We start from the raw sequence: 9,516 nt of genomic DNA, 5'->3' as shown, positions 1-9,516 counted from the left end.
TCTGCCCCTCTTTCACTTTTATTTAGTCGTTCTAAGCTCTCCCAAATCCTCTTTCACAATTTCTCAGTCTCACTCTCTCAGCCCTTCTCTCCTCTCTTCTCTCTTTCACTCGCACCCACATCTGCGACAATGACCTCACCCTTTCCACCTCCATCTCTCACTCTCTGTCACCTCTTTTGACCTCCATGCATGGCTTCTCAGGTAGCCAGATCGGCTTTTCTCCTTCACATTTGGGTTTTCTTCTCCTTGTTTCAATTTCATATATGGGTTTGGATTTTTGGTGCTTGATGTGAGTTCAAGTCCCTTCAAGTCAAATTTGAGTGAGATAGTACAGAAATTTGTTTGATGAAACATAATTGTGGGTTTAATTTAAAATTTTACTCTCTGGATTTACAATTAATATTTTCAGCTTGTGTAGAGAATGTTATTTCAGTGTGATTATACAAGAACTTTCTGAGGAATATGATGCTTGAAACTTGTTTATAAAATTTTGGGATTGTGCAACAAATTTTTCTCAGTTTGTCTTGGGATTGTGTAACAAATTTTGGGTTTTTCGGTGAGGTTTGACTCTCAGCTCCTCTCCTCTTAGTTATCTCTTCCAACTCACAGCTGATTCTTTTTGGGTTTTTTGGTGAGGTCTGCAATAAACATGCGATATGCATACAATAAACAAGCAATACACATGCAATAAACAAGCAATACACATGCAATAAACAAGCAATAAACATGTATTATATACATGCAATAAACATGCAATATACACGCAATAAACAAGCAACATACACGAAGGGAGAGAGCTTGTATTATAGTTATCTTGCTGAGCATGTTTATTGCAATAAACAAGCAGTATACACGCAATAAATTTGAAATTTCTAAGTTTTTTTTTTTTATTGTCTTACTATTATCATCGTATTGGCCTTGTATTGCTATTTTATCATTGTCGTATCACTTTTTTTTTCAAGTTTGTCTTCGAAAGTTTTTGTTAGGTTTCAGACAAATGAATGCTTCTGTTTCAAACAAAAATTTAAAGTCAATGCCAATCCACCCATTTCAAGAACAAATATTACAAATTGAGTTTGCAAACTCGTTGGTGGTGCTTGCGGTGGCTAATGATGTGGATGAGGAAGATGGGTCTTTGGACCTAGGAAAAGAAGAACATGGATAATTGGGAATTAGGGCTGGGAATCAATGAGAGAGAGAGAGAGGATATGCAAAATTGGGATTTCATCTCAGATAGAGCATATCATAAAAGAGAAGAAGAAGAAGCAAAGAAGAAAGCAATTGGGGGTGCCATCTCAGAGATAGCATATCATAGAAGAAGAAGAAGAAACAAAAATTTAGAGAGAGAGAGAGAGAGAGAGAGAGAGAGAGAGAGAGAGAGAGAGAGAGCAGTAGCAGAGACCAATTTCACATGACCAAAAAAAGTGATAAAATGATATTGGGCCAATAGGGAGGTTTTATAGAGAATATTTTTGAATGAGTTTCAAAAAGAGGACATTGTTGAATAAAACATTGGAGCCACTGACAGCTTCTTTCAACATCATTTGGGACTGATAAAGAGGTCTAAATATTAAGTAAAAGTCTGAAATTCACTTTAATTGTATTAGACACTCATGTCCATGCCTTATTACTTTAATAGGCATGGTGGTATTATTAGTAATCCACACAAAAATTTAAAGTCACTTATTTGAATTTCTCTCTATATCAGTGGCGAGTAGGTGATTTTCTAGTAGTGAGTGTTAGACACATATATAAAGATAGAAATTGCTAGGATAGATTTCAAACATATATAAAGATAGAAAGCCACATACTTAGACACATTATGATATGAGTACTAGTACAAAGATCAACCTCAAAATCCTAATTAATTATGATTGAGAGTTTTATTAACAACTCAACCAATACATTACATTAACCTTTATAATTGATAAAACAAACCCTTATTATATTACCACATAGTACCTGCAATATCCACTGAAAAAGGGTTATCTATTTAATTCCCACTTTCAGCCTCAGCAACACCAAGTCCTGGTTTTTCATGGTGGCCTTGGTCGTGCCTATACTCTCCCGGGGCGGGGGGCGGGGGGCGGGAAGCGATACCCTCTCCCTTTAGGTGAGCATACAGCATGCGGATTACGGCTGCATCTGGTGACTGGCCCGCGTTTAAAATAGGGTCTACCTGAAATAAGAGTAATCTATATATATAAGTCGACCTTCATATAAAAAGAGTTTATATCAGTTGACATGCATAGGGTTATGTGATCAGTTAAAAGATTAGAAACTCACTAGCAACTTGACTAGCAGTTTCCACTAGCTCACGAGCTGAGACCTCAGAGGAGATGAGGATCACAAGAGCTAACATAAAGCCAAGAAGAAGAAAAGTCTTGGAGGATGATGCCATGTTTTTCTTAACAACACAATTAAGGTGGAAGACAAGATTGTTGTGTGAACTTAATGCGGCTTGGCCCCAACCAATTTATAGACCCTTGAGGATAGAGTGGGGTGGTGGGGGAAGAGAAGGAGAAAGAAGAATTTTTGTGGACATCGTTGAACTGAAGACGTACGCCTAAAGGAGAGGAACACTTGAAACCTAGTTGTTCACATTTTGTGGACTTAATTTGACAAAAAAAATGTTGGCGTGACTTGTGGATATTGACTTACTTTCCTTACACACCAAGAATTCCTATTGTAATTGTAATTGATTTACTTTAATTCCTGATTTCCTACTGTAAATAGATTTAGGAATTTATTATTTACTTGCCTATTCAAGTTTCGTTGTATTATAAATATGATTTCCTACAAGGAGAAGAATACACAGAAAATTCCTACAAACAAATATTCTCTCATAGTTTTCATATTTTAGCAAAAAACACTCAAAATCAAAAATATACAAATAAATCACCAGTTCAAAATTTCATATTTATTTTGTTTAAAATTAATTGGAAGGGAAGTACTATTCTCTTGGATATTTTCATACAAAAGCCAAAAGAACTCTGGGGAAGCAATGCGCTGGTTGCTGCTTCTGTCTACGTCCATCAATTTTCTTCCAGTATGGCTTCAAATAAAGCACAAAGCAAGAGATGTAGCTCCAAAGACTTTCAAGTCTTCGTATGAAAAGTCATGTTGGCCCACACATGTCCGGACGTTGATTTCTTCTTTTTTTGCTTTTCCAATTTTTTGGGTCTACAAAAGACTTACTTTGAAGTCTTTGCATGCCCATTCATAGTTAGCCTACTCGTGGACAAACGTTCATTTTCTTTTTGTCCTTCAATTTTTTTTCCACAAACGTTGATGGTTTGTCTCCTTTTATAAATCGTTTAACGAACAGAGAAGAAAATCAAGTATACACAGATATCTTGAGTAAATAAGTTTCAAATGTCTTTGTATGCCTTTTGGTTTTATGAATGAACTTTGGTTCTCAAAAAGTTCCATATATATATAGACATATACAATATATATAGATTTTATCCTATACAGACTTCTAGAGGTTATTACCATATGAACAAGATCTATTTTTTTACTATCCCTCCCAGTTATCCTCCATGTTTATAATGGCATCCGCACAATAATAACATCTGGATATTCGGATAAGAAAACAATTATATATATATATGCTAACACAGTTTATTTTAATCTTATATTTATTTAAGATTGATTCACTTTATCTTTGTGTGTTTTAAAAAAGAATATACTACAACATCACTTGTTTATTTGGCAAAGAAAATAATATAAAACTTGTGCTCTTTACACAGGTTAATTTTCGTTATTTAGCAAAACCATGACCAAGTCTTAACGCGTCGTTTTTATGCTATGTGTATGTGTTCCTAAGTTGTAGCATAAATTCACTTCATTGCGTGTGGTCTGGGGTATGGTCGTGGGTTGTTAGGTTTTGGTTAACTAAATTTTTAGTTTTCCTTGACAAACATGAAATTTGATTTTAATTTTTTATACACTTAATCAAGCTCAAGAAGCTAGACTAATCTAGGATAGCGCTAAGATAATCTAGTATGGCTAAGATCAACTTCATAATGGATTCATGCTCTCAAAGCTCATTGAAGGTAATTCATCTTTGATTGCATTGCATGCATTGTAGTGTTCTCTTTTGCATGACTCAAAGCTCATTGAAGGTAATTCATCTTTGATTGCATTGCATGCATTGTAGTGTTCTCTTTTGCATGACTAGTCATCATTGTTTGTCACTCGTTATTGCCACATCATTTATTTTTCACGTGAGCTTGCCTTTTGTTGCCGGCTGTAGGTTTTCTGTCTTAACCATTTTTGTCCAATTCTATCTCTTATCATTAGCTCACAGGTGTCTTTATTTTGTGATGCCCTAATTTATCAAAAGGGTGGCTAATGATAGAGAGCATCCATTTCTTTAATTTCTGGATTGTTGAGATGCATCTTTTAGCTCTGCCATTTTCTCTGTGGGAGTGTTCATGGTTTTTAAAATGAGATTTTTAATAGCTCTTGAAATCTGCTTCTATTTTTAAAATCGACTTCACCCATTAAGAATTTTTTGAGAAAAAACTTTTACAATGCATTTTCTACTTGGTGAGGCCATGGTTTTCGAATTGAGATTTCCGTATTGCTTTTAAAATCTGCTTATGTTCTTCAAAATCTGCATCTACCATTTCATACATTTCATATGTTTAGATCTAAATCAGATTCTCTAATCTTCCTTCTCTCTTCTCGATTCCTATAAAAAAAAGACTAGAGTAAATAGACCACATCAGGAGGTGTTGCACAAAGGCCCTCTGATGCTTAAGTTAAGTCGATCGAATCTAGGAGAAACAATAACTAAAAATAGGGTATGGAGATGTTTTTTTTTTTTTTTTTTCTCAAATAGTTTATATCAGTTTGTATAACGTGTACAACTTAACAATAAACTAATAACTTTTTTTATATCAGTTTATATCAGTTTGTAAGTCTCAACTAATAACTTTTTTTTTTTTTTTTTGGTTGAGAATCTTAGGCCATGTTTGGTATCTTACTCAAAACTGAAATTGGTACTTAGGTGACGAGGGGTAAATTTAAAAGATATTCAACCAAGAACGCAACAAACTTCACACACTCTAGACCTTGACCAAATACTCTTATGACTAGTCAACTGTCAGATATGAATTATACCAAACAATAACATACACAGAGCATACCAAGATGTACCTGCAAGCCTAGAGAATTACTAGTGACAACCTAGGCACTCAGAAGGACCCGTCAATCTAGGCATCCCCTGTGCTAGCAACAACTATGGTGAAAGTGTGTGAAGACAACATAATCAAGCAAACACCAAACAGCTGAAAAAGATGACTAGTCAACCGCACAAACCCAGATGACTAGTCAACTGCACAAACCCAGATGACTAGTCAACTAACCCAGATGACTAGTCAACTAACCCAGATGACTAGTCAACTGCACAAACCCAGATGACTAGTCAACCGCACAAACCCAGATGACTAGTCAACTATCAAGAACAGAAACCCAGAAAATTTACAGAGATGAAAACCAGAAATTGTTCACCCAGAAACCCACCATTGGGAAAAACTGGGGGTCATCAACCGACCAGGCATTCCACTAAGTAGAAAAAGATTCTTACAAAGAACACTAGCAAGCTCAAGAAATTCCTAGGTCTATTTAGGAAGATGAGCTATACCTCCTTTGTGCAATCTTCTTCTCCAACTTAGCAAAGCTTGAAGCTCAGTTCTTCATGGCAATGGCAGCTCCTTCTCCAGCTCTTTCATCCCATGGCACTAGCTTGCAAGCTCTAACTCAAACCAAAACCAAAATTTGGATTCAAATGAGAATGACCAATTTCCTCAAGAAACCATTCTCTTGAAGAAATTAGTCTTGAATCTGACCTAGATATAAATGAGAGATTATTCTATGTAGCTAGATGCAGATTCAAAGTCAAATGCAGTTTTTCAAGAAGAAATCATTTTGGAAAAACTCATAGATGAAATATAGGATGGTTCTCTCGAAGAAGAAGAAGCAAAAGATGGCAAGCCAAACTTTCCAAAACTTCCACCCAAAAGAGACGACCCCAAAATAGGAAACAACTAGCCTATATAGACAGAAATTCCCTTAGGTCATAATGCCTACATGGCAGCTGAGAGAGAAAGGAGAATAGGACAAAAAGGTTTGTTATCCAGCTGGAATTCCTACAGAGCAAGGATGACTAGTCATACGAGAAACAGATGACTAGTCATCATTTTATGAAAACAGTTTTAATGCCATGATATGCAATGCATACTTACCTTTGTCAAATTGCTTGAACCTCCATAGGATAGATGTTAGTTTAAGAACACCTAGAGAAGCTATTCTTAAACTAATCTTGAGCTTGATAAAAACAATAAAAATCCTATTACAAAATTGTCAAGGGAAGCCAAAAGAAATAACTCAAAATGCATACATTAACAATCTCCCCCTTTTTGGCTTTCCTTGACAACACACTCTCTAAATACACTCAACCCAAAACCAAACCTATGGAGATGATGAAATGAAGTACCTGCAAAACAACAACCAAACTCCCAGGCACAAGACAAGCATATTATATCACAGAAATTTGAAGCAATATGCAATATGTGAATATGTGCAATATGGGGTTGAGAGTGTTCTCCCCCTTGTTGATAAGGAAAGAGCAAAAAGGCAAATATAGAGAAACAGTAATCAAGTGAATTAAACACAAGTCACATAATCAGATTTGAACAATATGCACATGACACGGTTTGATTACAAAGCAAAACAGCATTTGCTCAAAACAATACAAGAAAACTCCCCCTATCAAGTTGCATAGACTACCCAAGCAAAAAGATCCGCACAATGAGATTACAAAAATATACCACTCAACCTGTCCAAAAATACTCCCCCTGAGTATCATATAACATAAAAGAATTAACCTTTGATGTACTAATCCAGCAAACTGTCCATAAATAGCCAACAAACACAAAAGTGCATCAGACTAAAAAGAATAAGAAATGGAGCACAAGTTGCAAGGAATCATACCTAAAGCAATTAAAATCAAGTGGCTGAATTTAATTTCAATGTGTACACATTACACATAAAGAAACTCCCCTAAAAAGACAGAGTTTAAGCAACATATTTATCAAAACAAGGGACAACCAATGAATTTTTCTTTACACACCATAGTGCAAAATCAAGACAAAGCACCAAAATATCAAAATTTAAGGCATCAATCAATGTCAAATTTGAAGAAAGCACCATGCAAGATGAACCCTAAATTTTTGCTCAAAATTGAGGACATGTGAGAAAGAATACAAGAAATAAGTCTCTAGGTTGTCCAAAAAACACAACATAGCTTCCAACAAGCACAAGGAGAAGAGAGTGGACTATGAAATGCACTAGTCACGCATGTCTAAATTTGAGGTGGCATCAAAAGACCAACAACCTCATAGACACAGCCAAGAACAAAAGAGAGCAAATCAATCGAGATAAGGCTTAGGAAGGCAACATTGATGTATGAAAATGATAAAAACAACCAGCAAGAATGTTGCCAAAACACATGCATCTCAAAGAAACTCCCCCAACAAAATAAATTAGCCAACAATCCAAAACTCATATAGCACAACAGACTCGTAAGGATTTCAAGATTATATTAGGCTAAATCATTGAATGTGGGAACACAACTTATTAAGATAGGGTCATAGACCAAAGTGGCATCATCCAAACACGACCACACATAAACACAGTACTAGTGTTGAAACAGAAGGTGTAAATGAGACAAGGAGAAGACAAGTGAACCTTTGTGTTTTGTGTCATAACCAATGGTCTTGGTTCTTAGAGAGTGAAAATTAATTTCACCAAAAGTCACAAGATCCCTATTAAGCAGACGACTAGTCAACCACAATCAGCATGAGCATATGTTGACTAGTGAACTCAAGCAATATCATAACAAGCAGCAATTTTAGTATCGACCCTGAAGAAGACATGATTTTGATTTTAAAAACACAAACATGAACTAGCAAATATATCAAGTGATCAACGATGTATTAGCTACTATAGCCTAGTCCAAGTCTTCAAGCACAGTAAGTAAGAGAGAGAGAAGATAACCACATGTGCAAACAAAACAATTGCAACTAACTCTGATAGATAGAATATGAATTAGATTTCATGCTCAGAGATAAGGCAAGATGGACAGAGGAGGTTCAGAGCCAAAAGAAAAACACAAGAGATGAAGAAATATCACTCTTGGAGAGACAAGTATATAATGAACCTTCAAGACAAACTCAAAGCATAGACTCAACCTATTTGATTTTCATCACTCAATCTGGCCATTTATTATGTTTGTTATTTGCACATCCCAGACTTAAGTGCATGAGTGGCCCAATTTTGCTGCTCTTGCTCTAGATTCTTCAATCATATCACCTTATACCTTCCTAGAGTCGTGACTACATTGGTCACACTTCCCTTTTTCTTTTTTTTCTTTTTTTTTTTAAATTTATAAACAAATTGCCTAAGAGAGTGAGATAAGATAGGAGATTATAACAATGATTGTCCACAATGGATCACAACACTTGTCTCACCAAGAGGACATAAAAACACCAAAAAAATTTCATCTAATGGCTCCAAACTAGAAGGGGGGAATTATGCACAAATCAGGCAAAGCATAAAATGATTCAAACTTCACACCATCAGAGATCAGAAGAAACAGATGTTTTTGACATTTGCACACCAAGTAAACAAAAATTTATATTTGACTAGTCAACTAAAACGAAGATGACTAGTCAACAGTTCTGCAATGTGCTGAAGATAAGGAACAGACAAGCTAATCAATCAATTGAGCAAAGGCCAATGGACTACCTAAGTGTGACATGTTTTTGAAAGTCCAAGGCCTTGGTGAGTATATCTGCTAGCTGTTTCTCAGAGGGAACAAATTCCAAAGATAGAATTTTGTCTTCCACAAGATCTCTAATAAAATGGTGCCTAATGTATATATGCTTAGTCCTAGAGTGTTGAACAGGATTTTAGAAATATCTATACCACTCATGTTGTCACAATAGATTAGAAAGCATGATTGAGCAAAACCATAGTCTTCCAACATTTGTCTCATCCAAAGGAGTTGAGTGCAGCAACTCCCAGCTGCAACATACTCTGCTTCAGCAATGGATAAAGAGATAGATTTCTGTTTTTTGCTATGCCAAGCAACTAGGTTGTTGCTTACATAAAAGACCCTCCCGGAAGTGCTTTTCCTACCGTCACTACAACCTGCCCAATCAGCATCACTATACCCAACAAGATTGACACAAGTGTCATAAGTATACAACAACCCAAACTCAAAAGTTCTACTCACATATTTTATGATTATTTTGACAACAAACAAATGAGACTCTTTGGGATCACTTTGGAACCTAGCACAAAACTCCTACATTATAGGAAATGTCAGGTCTACTTGCAGTCAAGTAGAGAAGGCTTCCTATCTTGCTTCTATAGAGAGTTTTCAACAGGGACAGATGAGCTGAGATTCTGAGGTTGATTATGACAAGTTGACAGGTCAACTGG

General features: G+C 35.8%; 1 long non-coding RNA gene across 1 annotated transcript; it reads right to left on the bottom strand.

Moving 5' to 3' along the window:
- Positions 1-1,752: 1,752 nt before the first annotated feature.
- LOC117626308 lies at positions 1,753-2,485 on the bottom strand. Its single transcript, XR_004585537.1, has 2 exons — positions 2,287-2,485; positions 1,753-2,179 (listed from the first exon to the last, which is right to left on the bottom strand). It is a non-coding gene; the product is annotated as an uncharacterized LOC117626308 (long non-coding RNA).
- Positions 2,486-9,516: the final 7,031 nt, after the last annotated feature.

Source organism: Prunus dulcis, chromosome 4 (genome assembly GCF_902201215.1).
Source record: "Prunus dulcis chromosome 4, ALMONDv2, whole genome shotgun sequence".
Lineage (NCBI taxonomy): Eukaryota > Viridiplantae > Streptophyta > Magnoliopsida > Rosales > Rosaceae > Prunus > Prunus dulcis.
This window is presented reverse-complemented; position numbering and strand designations above follow the sequence as displayed.